General features: G+C 41.3%; 1 protein-coding gene across 1 annotated transcript in view; it reads left to right on the forward strand.

The window, feature by feature from the left end:
* Positions 1 to 16,714, forward strand: part of LOC138481058 (connector enhancer of kinase suppressor of ras 2-like) — a 2,957,912-nt gene that overhangs the window by 855,924 nt on the left and 2,085,274 nt on the right. The window lies entirely within an intron of this gene.

Genomic DNA, 16,714 nt, shown 5'->3' on the forward strand with positions numbered 1-16,714 from the left:
CACCGGCACCGTTACCGGTGCCGTTAAACCCATTCCGCTAGGGTCGTAATGAGGCCCTATGACCGTAATTAAAATGGTTCCAAAAAACACATCAGAACGTCAGATGATATGGGCCAAATGCATCTGGTGAATTTTCAATGGGCAGTAAAAAAAAAAACTTCCACTATGTAAGAAAATTAAGAAAATGGAAATTTTAGAAGCAGGATTTGCTGATTTTACGCACACGTTCAAAACACTGGCAAAACGTGTATTAAGAAAACGGGGAATATGCTGACTAGAAAAAGAAAATAAACGTTCATGTAAGAGGCGAGTTTGAGAAAAGGGAAGCCAACAGCAGCCAGACAATGAGAGCATCCTTAAAATTAGATTCTTAGTTTAAAGTTTTTTTTAGCTTGCATTATTTTTTTTAATGAGGAAACGGTATGAATAATTGTTCAGGCATTGACCTTAGAAGGTTTCAAAGTTAGGGAATCTATCATACAACTAATGACTGCCAGCTGTGCCCATCAGGTGGCTGTATTTGGCACTGTGATCTGCATAGATTTCCCACTGATTTACTTTAGTTTGATGGACTGGCGTGACTGACACTTAATTGCTTTTGAGCGTAAACTTTTTCCAATTTAATATGTATGCTGCACATTTGATCCTGCATGGTTGCCTTTCCACAGGTAGTGATGTAATCCTGTCATCCGACATGATCAAATGTAGTATTCTTGAGTTTTGAGGAACTTTTTTGTATCGATATCATATAGTATTACCTTTGCGACCGATTTATGCAATTGTTGCTTGTAGTTTTCAATATATTCTTATTTCTTTGTTAGTAGTTGTTTGTCGCATGAGTGTAGGCTAATACGGAGACATTGAGTCCCTCTACTCCACCTGTAAACCTTGAAAAACACACACTTGTGCCTGCCAAAGTAGGTAAAAGAACAATTCTCATTCCGATTGGTTAGTTTTATCCATTTTTATTTTGTTTAGAAATTTAGGGGTTAGCTCTTTTGGAGACACGTGTTTCGGCGTTCGCACACCGCCTTTTTCAATCCGGGCTATGTACAAAAGAATACAAAAATACATAACACCAAAATAAGGTTCAAAACGTTAAAGACCTTCTATTTTTTAAAATGTTTTAAACCCTGTTAAAAATCGTGACTTTTTTGTGCTTAAAACCCACATTTTCAAATTTCTGAAACACAATTTTATGAAACACAATCTTTGAAATAAAACCCCATCACACCTCGTGCTTCTTAGTGATCCTTATTCTCTCTGAGCATATTTATGTAATCAAGGGCTGAGAGGTGAGGGGGGGAGGGAGAGCAGGGGGTGTGGTTGCAGGGGAGGGGTGGTTTCCCTTGTCATGTGATTGGTCTCAAAGAAAAAGTTCTTGGTATGTCTTACCCTTTACAAGATTCTCTATTGTGTATAGTTCTAACAAGTCCTGGGTTCAATCCCCCTATGCAAAAGAAGACATGTATGTTTTAATCATTACATAGGTTGTATTTCGATTTTAGATTGGTTCATACTTCAAAAAATAATTAAACACTTGGTCCATACATTTTTTGCTTTTCGACTTAAGTATTTTGCATTTGAAAAAATACGTGTGTATTTGGCTTTCCAACTTGAAATATTTTACATTTTAAAAAATATATGTGTATTTGACTATACTGCCATTTGTTCCCTGCTTCTTTCGAAAAAGCAAGACAGCTTCTATAGTAAATATTTGACAATGCCCTGATGGCAACTAGTTGTTTTTAGTTCTTCAAATGTAACGCGCCGCGTGCATTGCTGTTCCTGTCCCAAATCACAAAACCCTGGTTACACGTGCAGCACGATTTGTAACGTGTCTGCAGCCAGTGGTGGGACAAGCAAGCCCAAAGGACAGGCCTTCCTGAACCAAATTAGGCATTTCAAAAAGGGAAACAGAAATGCCCCAAAAAACAAGTCCGTTTTCAGAACAACCAAGTACCAGACACCTCACAAAATACAGTTGGAGCAGAGGCAGGAGAGGAACAGGAGGATGTAGAAAATCCAGATGGGCTAGATGCTTACCGGCGTCTAACCAGAGCAGCATCACGGGAAGCAGCAAAGAAACCCAATGAACAATTTAGTGATGAACATATCGAGTCAATCACTAACCAATGACGAAATAAGCTTACTCAACAAAGGCTTATCATTTGCCCCTACAACCCTCTTCGAACCAATAAACATACATGTAGACCTCTTTAAGTTTGTGCGGAAATTAAAGTTAAAAAAGTTCTTTGCAACGCAAGTAGACAAGAGGAAACCAACATTAGGAAACGTGACCAAAAGTGACATTATGATTGAAGAATTAAGCAATGTGCATCTAATAAGATCTCTAAAGGAACAAGGTGACTACCCAATGCATAAAACAATACAAGAGCTAGATATACAACCGGCCAGCCTAACCAGTAAGGAACTCAAACCAAAATCAAAATTTACACCACAATTATCACCGGACAATATGGTAGATGCCTTTTACAAAGCAGTGACACATGATCTATATCACCTAAGAAAAAAACCTCAATCAAGAGGAAGAGGTACTTCCAACAATCTTACTAAAAAGGAAGCAAAAGCTATACGGAATCTGCAAGTAAATACAAATCTGGTTATAAAGGAAGCAGATAAAGGAGGTAATATCATAGTAATGAATAGAGAAGATTACATCATGATGGCCAAAAACCATCTGGAGACACCAAATTGTTATAAAAAACTTTCAACTAATCCAATAACAAGAGTGACACAAGATCTAATAGGTGCAATAGATGCCTGGCACCAACAAGGACTAATCACAGATGAACAAAAATCTCATCTCTGCGTAACTAAACCTGCAATTCCAACAATATACTTTCTTCCTACAGTACACAAAACCTTTGACACCATTCCGGAGGGCAGGCCAATCCTAAGTGGTATAGGATGGGCAACAGAACCAATGGCAGAGTACATTGACCATGCAATAAGACCAGAAGTAGTCAAAATAAAAGCTTACTTAAAAGATACAACTGCTGTCATAAAACTATTGGAAGAAATTCACTGGCAAGATACCTATTTGTTAGCCACCTGGGATGTAAAAGCACTATATACATCAATTGGATACCAAGTGGCACTGGATACAATTGACTATACATTCAAGAACCAGTCTGCTTCCCATTTCAACTATGTTTGCATGCTAAAAGGAATGCTTTTGGCAACTTTGGAGAATAATATCTTCATTTTTGATAATCAATTTTATTGTCAAGCACGTGGGGTAGCGATGGGTGTAAAATATGCACCAGCATTAGCGAACCTGGTGATGGGAATGTTTGAGGACTTGTTTATCTATCAGCTGCAAGGTTTCAAAGAGAAGATGATCAAATGGTCAAGGTATATTGATGATGTATTTATTGTCTGGAATTAGAACATCGGAAGAACTAAACTCGTTATAACAACAAGTAAATTGCAATCAATATGGTTTAGAGTTTACTGGACAAAGCAGCCGGTCACAAATAAACTTTTTGGATCTAACCATTTATGTCTCAAACAATCAACTGTACACTAAATCATATAGGAAAGAGACAGAAGTGAATTCGACATTGTTTGTGACTAGTTGTCACCATCGACCAGTTATTTTGAACATCCCTAAGGGAGAATTTATACCGGGAAGAAGAAATTGTACCGAACAAGAAGTTTTCGATTCGGCCAGAGGGTACCCTCAGAAAACAATTACTAAGGCCAGGCAAAAAGCACAAAGGATGACAAGAGAATCTACCTTAATACAAAGAACCAGGCAAACACAATCAGACAACATGATTCAATTCATCACGATGTATTGCGCAAACAATAAGGAGATCAAAAGAGTTCTTAAACACAACTGGTATCTATTGAAACTAGATTCTCATGTAAGTAAATACATTCAAGAATATCCAACGATAGTCTACAGAAGGGCAAAAACCCTGAAAATGATGTTTAGTCCATCACTGCTGCCAGAAAGAGAAGTGATAAGACCACAGACATGGTTACATCAACCAGTGTCTGGTTTTAGGAAGTGTGGCTTCTGCACAATGTGCCATTATGCAGTACCAGATACAGATATCTTCTCAAATCAAGATGGGATGAAAACTCGGATTAATGAACAAATAAACTGTAGATCCAAATACATCATCTATGCGATACTATGTGTCTGTAAACTAATATACATTGGAAGCACCATTCGGGAGCTAAGAATACAAATGAGAGAACATTTATCTACAATTGGGAGTCAAGATAAAAACCTTCCACTTTCGCAGCATTGGAAAAACCATCACCAATTACAGAACAAGAAAGACATTAGATTTGTAGGCCTGAAGAAAATCAAGACGGGCAAACGTGGAGGGGACCAAGAACTACGTCTACGACAAGAGGAAGCCAGACTCATTTGTCATTTTCAAACTGTGGAACATGGTTTGAATTCAGACAATGAGATGATCCACTTTCTTTAAAGTAATAATGAGTGTGAATAATCCTCACACATGATGCAGTGTGTATATAATATGTAAACAAGTATAAACAAATGAAGAGTCGGTGCATCTATGCCAAAAATATGAATTTTTAAATGTTATCTTGCCAAATGCCTATGTTTAATTTTTGTATGTATAAATCACAATATACTGATTAGTGCTTAAGGAAATGGGTCACACTATATTTCACTAAAGCAACGAGACATTAATGACACATAATGCCAATGGTAGAGATCGATCCATGTAGAGATCGCTCATGTCCTGACAAATAACACCATCTATTCATCTTACATCCCAAACAGCAACTTTGAAGAGGAGACTACAGTACCCAGAATTCCGTGCAACGGTTCACTAGTTCACATAAAATTGGACTGAATAAACAAACCCCTTTCTGATCAGATGGGGGCTGTTGGCGTGGGAGAAGTCCCACACCAACAACCTATGTTTAATCAAACATCATTCATTTATGTCAGGATTGAAAATTAAACACTAGGAATGAACTCCATTACCCATAATTCAATGCAACAGAACGTAGTTTACATCATATTGCCCACGAATAAATAAATCACATTCCTAACTTAAATGTGGGAGTTTTTGATTCAAATAACCAATGCAAGATGTGCACAACATCTTTATAGCATTAATGTGACACAAACTGTGTTTTTGACCGATACGGTGAAAACGAGTGAATACAGGTACAAGGGATAATGACAATTCATTACTCAGTAAATATAGAACTCACATCCCAAAACATGGCCGCCACCATCAATGGTGTAAAAACTGAAGAGGGACTTACGGGGAAATAAGGGCTGATTATAATTCAGGGACCCTCGGGAGAGGACGACTACGACGCTTGGAGCAGGAACAATATAATTTTCAGGTAAACCCTGGGCTTTAGCTGGGAAGCCCACCACTGGCTGCAGACACGTTACAAATCGTGCTGCACGTGTAACCAGGGTTTTGTGATTTGGGACAGGAACAGCAATGCACGCGGCGCGTTACATTTGAAGAACTAAAAACAACTAGTTGCCATCAGGGCATTGTCAAATATTTACTATAGAAGCTGTCTTGCTTTTTCGAAAGAAGCAGGGAACAAATGGCAGTATAGTCAAATACACATATATTTTTTAAAATGTAAAATATTTCAAGTTGGAAAGCCAAATACATTTTGTCTTTACAAATTAAGGAAGGAGCAAATGGTAAAACAGTGCAAATACACACGTATTTTTTCAAATGCAAAATACTTAAGTCGAAAAGCAAAAAAACGTATGGACCAAGTGTTTAATTATTTTTCGAAGTATGAACCAATCTAAAATGGAAATACAACCTATGTAATGATTAAAACATACATGTCTTCTTTTGCATAGGGGGATTGAACCCAGGACTTGTTACAACTATACACAATAGAGAATCTTGTAAAGGGTAAGACATACCAAGAATTTTTTCTTTGAGACCAATCACATGACAAGGGAAACCACCCCTCCCCTGCAACCGCCCCCTCTGCTCTCCCTTCCTCCTACCCCCCCTCACTTCTCAGCCCTTGATTACATAAATATGCTCAGAGAGAATAAGGATCACTAAGAAGCACGAGGTGTGATGGGGTTTTATTTCAAAGATTGTGTTTCATAAAATTGTGTTTCAGAAATTTGAAAATGTGGGTTTTAAGCACAAAAAAGTCACGATTTTTAACAGGGTTTAAAACATTTTAAAAAATAGAAGGTCTTTAACGTTTTGAACCTTATTTTGGTGTTATGTATTTTTGTATTCTTTTGTAAATAGCCCGGATTGAAAAAGGCAGAGTGCGAACACCGAAACACGTGTCTCCAAAAGGGCTAAACCCTAAATTTCTAAACAAAATAAAAATGGATAAAACTAACCAATCGGAATGAGAATTGTTCTTTTACCTACTTTGGCACAAAGCAGTGCAGGCACAAGTGTGTGTTTTTCATGATCAAATGTAGGTTCACATTTGCCATTAAAATATGGCCTGCCAGAAGGAGGGGGCAAACACCAGTGACAAGATGAACTGCAAAGGGCGATTAAGAGGCACGAGGCATTTAGATGACAATACTAACAATTAAAACCCGCATTTGCAAATCCATCCGTTTTGTATTTTAGTGTAGGGAAGGGATACGCATTTCTCAGGCACTGCCATTGAGCTACTTTCTGATCATATGATGGCAGAAGCTGGTGCATGGTGTGAGTACATAGGCATGCGGCAGCAGTGCATGGCAAATGCCTATTCATAAACCAAAGCTGTTTGTTTTTGCAAATACTTTTTTTTAAAAAAACAATTTATTAAACTTGAACACATTATAACAGCGAAACAGGACTTCAATGCAAGGAAAAGATATAAATGAAGCACCTAATAGCAGACTTGATTAAGATTTGTTTCTTTTACCTCAGTAGCACATTTACAGGTGCATTTAAGCCATTAACTGTCAACAAACAGTTCAAGGTTTGATGCTACTGCTTGAAAAAGTTAGCTCAAAGTGATTCCAGGAGGATGTGTTTTGGACGGTGATGGGCAGGTGGTGGGTAGGAATGGCCAGATGGATTAGCCTGGCCATGGGCAGGCAATGGGTTAGTAAATAACCAAACAACATCCACAAACTGAGTGCCCAAACTGAGAATAGCCAAAACTAAATAAGTTACTTATTTTCTGAACTGCAACTGAATGAAAATAATGCGAGACACAGTAATGGTGACTGACGGAAACACACCTTTCATTGTCAGAGAGAGAGAGATATAACTTAAAGGATAGTTCCGGGACTTTTTTTTTATTGTCCCTACGGTTCGGCCATGTGTTTTTAAGCATAAATCGGTAGATCGTAGAAAACTTTCCTATGGACCTTACCCGACTTTTCGTCCATTAACGCACTCGAAATCAGCCGCCATTTTGTGATAATCCTATCATTTCCCCCCATCGACCTGGCTCACCTGCGTTTGCGGCACTAAATCATATCCCCCGCCCCTGAAACAGACTTTATCAAAACATTCATATTCCCCGCCTCTATCCGTGACGTGACTGCGCTGCGTAGGCAAACGCGCCCAGGCGTCTTCTACGCGACTCCACACAGAACCCGGAAACCAACACAGATCAGCTCACAACACAGCGCGCCACAATTCGGAATATGAAACTGTACTTTAAAATGAAACAGCAACACGGTACATTTGGTAAAGTACATTTATTGGACATCAAATGTTTAGAGAATATTCAGCTATTTGCATTTATCTTTGCTCTCGATCCAAAATAGTTCGTCTTGAGGCAAGCGATGTTCGTGTGCAGTACACAGGGTGTTGGTTTACGATAAAATAAGCTCTTCGGTCGCACTGATAATCGCATGGCTGTTCCAACAACGAGGCACTAGGCCACCACAACGGTATGTATGTTGCATCTAGCCATTAGTACCGCGTAAGGGCATACTTGTACTTGGCGATCGTCCCATAAAATGGTCAGGGTGGTAACGTTGTTCACGCGGAGAAGCAACTGGCGGTTGTAAAAGCCATCTGCCGGTGTCTGGTACTCGTGACACGGACAATAATGAAGGATGTACCTGTTTTAAAAACATAAAAAATGAAATTAGTCTCACCATCAGATCTTTATTAAAATTATTCATTTTATATATTAGGTCGGGAAATTATTTCATAGCTAGGACAGTGCAACTGGGTATTATACGTCATTTCCAGTAACCCACCCCCTCTCCTCCGCCTTTTTCAGAGCCGCCTGAGCGCCAGTGGACCACTTCGTCACTGATATGATATAATATGGCATTTGCAACGCGCCTATACACAAGTGTTTCAAGGCGTGGCGAGGCAGGGAGGGGGGGGAACAAGGAGAAGACAGACAACGATCCTACTAGGCCAGGTGTCATTCAGATCGCGCAAGTGCAGGGGCAGGGGGAAGGTAAAAGTGCAAGGGGAAGGGGAAGGGGGAAGTGGAGTACAAGGTAAGTAGCATAAAATAATAAATACATAGGGCCAGCTGGTGGCGAGTGCAAGGTAAGTGCAGAACAAGTGCTGGGAAGGGGGGGCTGTAGGATACTGAGACAGTCCCCCAGTGCAGGGGTTGACAGGGAGGCAGTGCAGGTGGAGAGTGGAAGGGCCCAGGACCGAGGTCGCAGACAGTGGACCAGTTGTAGCAGGGGAGAGGGAGAGATAAAGCAGAATCAAAGAGGAAGGTTTTGAGGTGCTTCCGTAAAAGGAGATGGTTCTCCTCAAGATAGTGCGCGGTACAAAACAATATGCCCCATAGAACGAACAAGTACAACTTAACCCGTCTTTAAAGCTACTGTATAGTAATTAAATTGCGGTATAAACTCATCTAAAGAGTTACTTACATTATATTTGCATTTTCCATTGTGTCTGTGCGTAGGGCAGCCCCGAAATACCACTCCTTCTATGCCGATGTTATTTCTTCTAATGAACGAACATTAAATGGCTATCGTTTCTGAAATTTTATTCATTATCGTTTCTTACGTTATTGCACCACACCCCCAAAAAGAAGTCTTTCGGGATGGTCCCGGCCTGTCAAGGTCAAATAACAATAGAACCTTATACTGAGTCGTGGGCCATTCCGGCACCCGAGCAAAAAATCAAAGCAGCTGACCTTCACTTTGAACGAGCACACATTCCTAGTTAGCTACATTCAGTGTAAGGCCATCTCACAGGACTTGAAATTTACACTCCATCTTTGCATTTTGTCTGCGTGCTTTGCGGCCCCAGAGAACCATAAATACGGAGACATTCTATATTTTTTGAAAAATGATTTATATTACTGTTTGGTTTAATTTAATGCGCAAATGAACAAGGTTGGATAGACACATTGCATGTACACTGAGCAATCACTTTTATTCACACATTACATAGATACACATATTCAATGGGCCTGCAACATGAGGCGACTCGAGAGAACAGACAATCAAATTACAATCATTTAAACCGTGATGTGTATTTCTCAATGAGCTCTGCTTTAGGTGGACATGGAACAGAGGCAATGTTGGGTGGCAATGCAGTTGTCCCCTGCACAGGTTCGTTCACAACTCCATGTATGTGCCTATCTAGGACATCAACAATAAGTCTCTCAATAAACTCATATTGCATATCCTCAAACACTGGTTTGATCACCCATTGTTTACTTCTTTTAGTGAAGGCCTTATTGTAGCAAAGCGTCCCTAAAGTTCCGGTCGTCCTACTTTGTTGACGGCCAACATTATGGTTATGTGCCAAGACCGCTCGAAGAGTCCGATTTATCATGCCCTCCATGCCAAAATGCAATCGTTTTGGCCTGTACTTTAGGCACATATTGTGGAACACCTCCAAATCTCCTGTGTGGCAGAATTCCGTGAGTCCCCTCAAATCTCTTGTTATAGTTTTATCAAATACAATCTTTTCAATGGCTTTGTGAGTGGGTGATGAAGGAATCAACCACTTCTTCTTCCGTGCCTCCTCTGTGGACAAATGGCCATGTTCACAATTGTGGAAATGTTGGTTTGTGGTCCAGCGGTGAACGTTGCTGCAGTGTAGCATTACTGACCGCCATTTTTCCAGTAGAATTTCCAACGACCCTTCACATGTTTTTGAGCTCCACCAAAGATGGTTGCTGATTGACTTGGACCACTGTGAAATACCTTGCATATCTTTTTTTTTACCTGCAGCCGACATTTTTTTATTGATTGTTTTTGCAAGATGCCATACGTCAAATTGGTGATTTATATTTTTGTACTCTTCTCTCGTTGTCTTGGCAATTGAAACGTGTCTGTCCGTGGCTATCAGGTCGATCACCATTCCCCGCGATTGTAGTTCTTGCAATGATGCTACAAAGCCAACTTTCTCCATGGCCACTGAGGATGTACTTTGTGACACCTGCACGACCACCGAACTCACAATTTTCTTACTTTCCATGTCCTGAAAGTGGTAGGTGCAGTACTTGGCTGAAAATCCTGGGCTGTCGCACTGTCCATCACCGGCTAGCCTGAACCGTTTGCCCGCGAATGTACTTTCAATAGACATTTTTTCCATTCTCCAAGCTTCGCTAATGGCTGGAAATAGATAATCGGTTTGGTATTTGTAGAACTGAGTTTTCGCAATGAAATGGATTCCCACAAACTGAAAGAAATACTCTAACTTTTTAAAACTTGAACCACTAAAAAGTGCGGCCGCTGCACAAAGTAGATTGCCTGCTGGCAGTTGCCCCAGCATGGGTTGTGCAGACCATGAGAATGGATGATATTGTGTACAGGTGGCATGTATTTTAAGGTTAGTGCCTCGAATTGCACGAGTTACATTAATCAATGGCTCCCCACATACTTCCCCACCAACCGAATGCCCACATTTCACCATAATAATAATATCAATCAAACAACTATCGAATACAATGAATTTGGCCTCTTTCCTTATACTGTCACTCTGCATCCCAGCTGGTTCGGCCTGTAACGTTGAGCACATGTCACTCACATTAAAGGTACAATCTCTGATATCGTCTTCCGCTATGTTCAGTGATATTGATGGTGTTTCATTGTCGTCCATTTCATTCTCTTCCATTGCAACATCTGTTTCTTCTCCGGCGATGGGAGAATAAAACAATTTCTTCAACTTTCTCGCGGTCTTAGTTTTTGCGGTGTGGATTCTGTGAATTGATCTCCGACTGCATCCGAACTACCAGGAGGACATTCACTATCAATGGCTGGTGGTGGTATAGCTCCGTTGTCAATCACTTCATATTCTTCCCATTGGCACGATGCATCTCCAGTCTCAAGTCCCTGCCAAAAGGTTTGACAAGCAACATCTCTCGTTCGCTTCACTGTCTGTGTAGATCTAGTTCGTACACCCACTCGCAACTAGAGGACAGATTGGAAAAGGGATGTTCAGTTTAAACACAACTTACAGTATTGAACTATTAACAGTGAAAAACAACATAATATAGTGACCAGGACACTAACCTTCTTTTGCTTTCTTTTCTTTGAAACTTTCTTGCCTCGAACTTCAACATCTGGACGCTGTTGCTCCGACTCGTGTGTGCATGTCTCCACTTCCTCTTGCGCTGCAACGACTATATTTTCATGATAAGCACATCCATCACGCACTGACGCTTCAGCAACTCCCTGAAACACAGTAATTGCATTAGTATGGTTTTCTATTTTGTTAAAAAGAACATAAACTTTGTGCAGGCGTCAACGGCTCATCTAAATAGACCTGCACAAATGATCAGTTGTCTAAAATAAATAATGGATATCTAAATATGATTCGATTTGCTCAATCGTTGGAAGTGTCACCACCCAGAGATCTGCATCAACTACTAGGGGTGATGTTCTTGTAGAAGAAGCTCCATCATCTCCCTGAAACATAGTACTTGCGTTAATAAAGAAGGAAGTATAGCGGATGTAATCACGTCATATGATCTCGCTTGATCGAACTGTCAGTATCCATACCTCGAAATGCATAAGAACATCAAGGGACGCTGTAACTGCGGTGCACACTTCTGCAAGCTGTTGCGCCGACCCGTAACTGCATGCTCCCCCTTCTTCTTGGACTAATGCTCCATCGACTCCCTGAAACATAGGACTTTCATTAGTAATGAACACAATATTGAAAAAAGAAGACACATAGGAGGGCGACGACAGAAGGACATATCAATGGCTAAAAACGAAAGAAACATTGTGTGTAACAATCACGCTACAAGAATGCAAGATCTGATGATCTCCATCGATGGAACTGTCCGGAAACGTACCTCGAGCATCTGAGTGACATCAACGGTTGTCGTCAATGCATTGGACTCCTCAGCATCTCCCTGAAAGACAGTACTTGCATTATTTTGGATAACAATAATTATAACTGAAAACAAAGACTAGAGGACGAGTACTAGGGTGTACCATTAGGTAAAATAATTACACGATAAATTAAAACTATTGATTTACATGCCTAAAACAAGTCAGTGGCAGAATAGCCAAGTAAGATTACCCAATAGGCGCTTGAAGTGGCTGATGACTGCAATAACGACACGGATGGAGAATCTTCCGCCTTCATATTGAGTGGAAACATAAATGGGGAAATTATTGTTAGCTAATGCTACACACTACCGCAAGGCCGAGAGCTAAATCCGTAAACTTGACTCACCAGTGGATGGATGTGGACGAATAGAGTGGGAATAGCGGTTGAGAGCAATTTTCGCGTCGCTCGCGGTGTTTACTTCTTTATTAGCAATGATGTGGAGTACATGTCTGAGCTAAAGTGCCTGCTGCAGATGCGGTATCGATCACCCCTCTTGTCCGCAAAGACTTCTAGGACTCTACTTTCAAGCTCAGACGGTGGATATCCGCAATATCGGACCCATTCTCTTATCTGATCTATTGTCTTAGGGAAAACATGCATTATAGTACCTTCAGATTTATTATGGGTCTTCGAAGGGCAACCGCCAATGCAACAGGCAGGCATTGTGGAAAGTTCTGAAAAGTAAAGATCAACAATTCTCAATGAATACCAATGTGTTAAAAAATTAAATGACACATAAAAGGTCCAATGCAAGGTTCGTTTTGGTTCTTGGAACTATACACGTTATTCACATGCGGATAAGTATTTGAATAACTTTAAAAAAATAGAAAAATGATTTGACTGAACTCAGAACATGTGACTAGTTCCTTGCATGTACTGTCTTGAACGAAAAGAAAACATGGATGCAATTTGATGACTACTAGCAAATAGATATAAATTAAAAAATTGGACGCAAAATGATTATGGTACATGGCCTTACCTTGACGAACAAACAGTTAGATGCAGGGATCAGAGTAGTTCCTTGTCGTAGAACAGGGAGCAGTTCACAGGTTGCAAACTGACGAGTTGGCTCGAATTGGTCACGGAAGTTCACAGAGACGAAGAGCAGATAACCAGCACCTTCACGGGTTGACTAGCAAAGCGCAAAGAAGTTCTCATTAGAAATATGAAGTGGGTTATAAAGAATTCGAAACAGGGGTGTGTTTGTGAATGAATGACGTGTATATGTCGTGGCATTATGTGGTTTGCAGGGGGGCGTCCAGCGTGAGGGGGGATGCTTGGCAGGAGACATGGGGTCTGGAGGTAGACAATGGGAACAACAACCCATGCTCTATAGACCACTTTGAAGTGTACATGGTCTTTGGCACCCCGGTGCGAACTGCCTTTGATAGGGCGGGGGGTGGATTGGGGCGGTGGTCGTGCAGACAAGACACAGGAAGACTCATGAATGGAGACACACTTATGTGGATTGAAGGTGGGCGGCCAGCGTGAGGGAGGATGCTGGCCGGAGACATGTGGTGTGACAAGACAAGGCACAGGAAGACTATTCAATGGAGACACACTAGATTAATTTAAAAAATCAAAACAACCATTGTTAAAATATATGTTGGGTTTTATTTTAGATCTTAATTTCAATTGAACATAAATAATAAACATTACACATTGTAAAGTTCCGGTTGCAGCACATCCAGGGAAAATCCGCGGTATTGTCCACTGTCGCTGGGGAAATGTTGTCTAATGGCAAGTACCGCACAGGCAGGTATTACTCTCCGAACGCGGTGTCCGAGCCTCTCGTGAAGCCACCAAGTGAAGCAACGATAGGCCACCAGCCTGTACCACCTGTGAAAAAGAAAGATGCAAACTGTATTAAAATGACAAAACTTTCTTATCAATGTCGATTCAGGTAAAAAATGTCATTCTGCTTTGAAAAAAATTCTATCTAGAAAATGCACAATATGGAACCAATTTACATGCGTTCGAATGATATGTAGATGTAATTTTATATGTGGGAGACGACCATGAAATAGTAGTGGCATCACTGACATCACAACCAGAGTATACTTACTCGTTACTCGGATTACGCGGACGAACAGTGCCGCGAAGTTCGTGCATAAGCACCATCATCATCCTCAACACGGTCCGTGAGAGGCAGGCTTCCCTGAACTCTGGCAGCTCGGTGATGCATTGCGGACTTGGCTCGCCTTCCGAAATGTAGGCCAAGCACCCGGAATTTTCATGGCAGCAGCAGTTGTCCTCCTCAGTTGGCATTAGCTCGCACCGATTGCACGTGCACCAGGTGGAGACGCCGTCCATGCGACATGGTCCAGGCTCTTCATCCGTTGACTGGTCCTCCCAACTGCCGTCCGAATCCCCATCGTTTTCGCGTGCTTGCCTTTCCAGTAGTTCCTCCTCGGTGTACTCGGGCTCGTACATATATGGCATTATTGTAGCCATTGTGTGGTAAAGAAAGTAAAATAATTTACAGAGATGGTACATGTGTTCACAAGGCCTAGAAGCGGAGAAGGTAGCTGACCAGAGCACAGAAACGAGTCACAGAATACTCAAAGTAACACAGAGAGAGGAATGAAATCGAAAATCTGCTGCTGTGTGTTGTGAAACGGTGTGTTTATACTTATTGAGGAAAGAGGCGTCCTGCCATTTCCATGGCGACACTTCATTAGCTGAGGCGCAGCGATTGTTGACACGAAACGTGCTTTGGCGTTGGGAAATGGGCGGTACGCGTCTGCTGATGTCAGGCTCAGGGGCGGGGGATTTGATTTAGTGCCGCAAACGCAGGTGAGCCAGGTCGATGGGGGGGAAATGATAGGATTATCACAAAATGGCAGCTGATTTCGAGTGCATTAATGGACGAAAAGTCAGGTAAGGTCCATAGGAAAGTTTTCTACGATCTACCGATTTATGCTTAAAAACACATGGCCGAACCGTAGGGACAATAAAAAAAAGTCCCGGAACTATCCTTTAACCCGCAGTATTATTTAGTATTCTTTAGATGTGTAAAGCGCACTCTAGCCCACGGGCATCGAGGCGCTAACATGAGCTTAGGAAGGCTTGATACTGGGTTACATGAATGCCGCCCAAGGAGATTTTTAACATGGTAAAAAGTTCATACAAGCATAAGCGTGACAAGGCTGCATAGTAATAGTCGTAGCAGGAGTCTAAACAAGTTAACACAACTATATACAAAGAGCCTTGTTTTGATCGCCTGACGGAAGGCTGCATGCGATTCGATGCCCCTGATGTGTGGTGGTAGTGCATTCCAGTTGTGCGCTGCCTGAGTGGGGAAGCTGCTAAACTTTGAGCGAGATGTTAATACCTGAGAGAGTGCTAAATGTAGTCTCAAGTTTGATGATGCATCCGAAAAAATGAAGTTACATGAAAATAAATGCACTGAATATATGGTTTTCTAAAACTGGGCAATAATTATGATAAAAATAGTAATAATGTCGCTATTACTTCCTTTATCACCTGGGTGATGGGGAGTTCAGAGTCTTTGGCAAAACATATCTCCTTTATCCCACTTGCTCTCTACCCTCGCACTGTGGTCCAACTCCCCACCCAAGTGTGGGCAAAGCCGTGCATTACGTCATGGTCAGGATTCAAAAGTTTTCAATTTAACAAAATCTTGTTGTTTCCTCTTCCAGCTCTGGGCCAAGCCCCTAGGCTCTTTCTACCAAGCAGCTGGCAATATTGGTTTCACAAGAAGCAATATCCCTGTCAAGAGTGGCATTGTGTAGCATTGTCACTGTCTTGATGTGGCGGGTATCCATCCTGGACTTGCTGAATCCATTCGAGGCTTCAGGTCTCCGATCTGCGTATGGGAATTCAATACTTGAACCATTTCCATTGGAACCTTTTAGACACACCCTAAACAATCCCACGATTTGATCTTCTGCCTGGGTTCAGTACACATTCAGTTCTGACCCATAGCGACCATGCCACTGCCCTCTTCAGGTCACCTATGACCATGGCACTGCCATCTTCAGATCACCTCTTTTCTAATAAACATTCACTGCTTCTCGCTGTGATCCGACAGGCAACAGGGATGCAGCGTACAAGGGAGTTACCGATATTGGAACCTTAACAGCAATCCGAAATCCCTCTTTAACCATGTGATGTAGTGAAATCAGTAGATCACATGGAATACAGGTATTAGCATTGGAATACGTGCAGTATGTGGCGATTTGTATAGCTATAAATTGTATTTTAGTATGACACCAGTATCCCGACAAACATTATCCTTGTGACGGTCATATGTTGCTTAGCCTTAGTCTGAATTTTGCTCTCTTCCGGTATACAGCGCACTACAACTTTTGGTGTGAACATATTAGTGGTGAGAAGATGGAATTGTCCAAACCAGAAGTATTCTGATGAGCTGTTGGCCTGATAACAACAGACTTGGGCCCTCATTACAACCCTGGCGTTGGACCATGGTG

The sequence above is a fragment of the Ambystoma mexicanum genome, chromosome 5p, assembly GCF_040938575.1.
Source record: "Ambystoma mexicanum isolate Mex_15411 chromosome 5p, UKY_AmexF1_1, whole genome shotgun sequence".
NCBI classification, from domain to species: Eukaryota; Metazoa; Chordata; class Amphibia; order Caudata; family Ambystomatidae; genus Ambystoma; species Ambystoma mexicanum.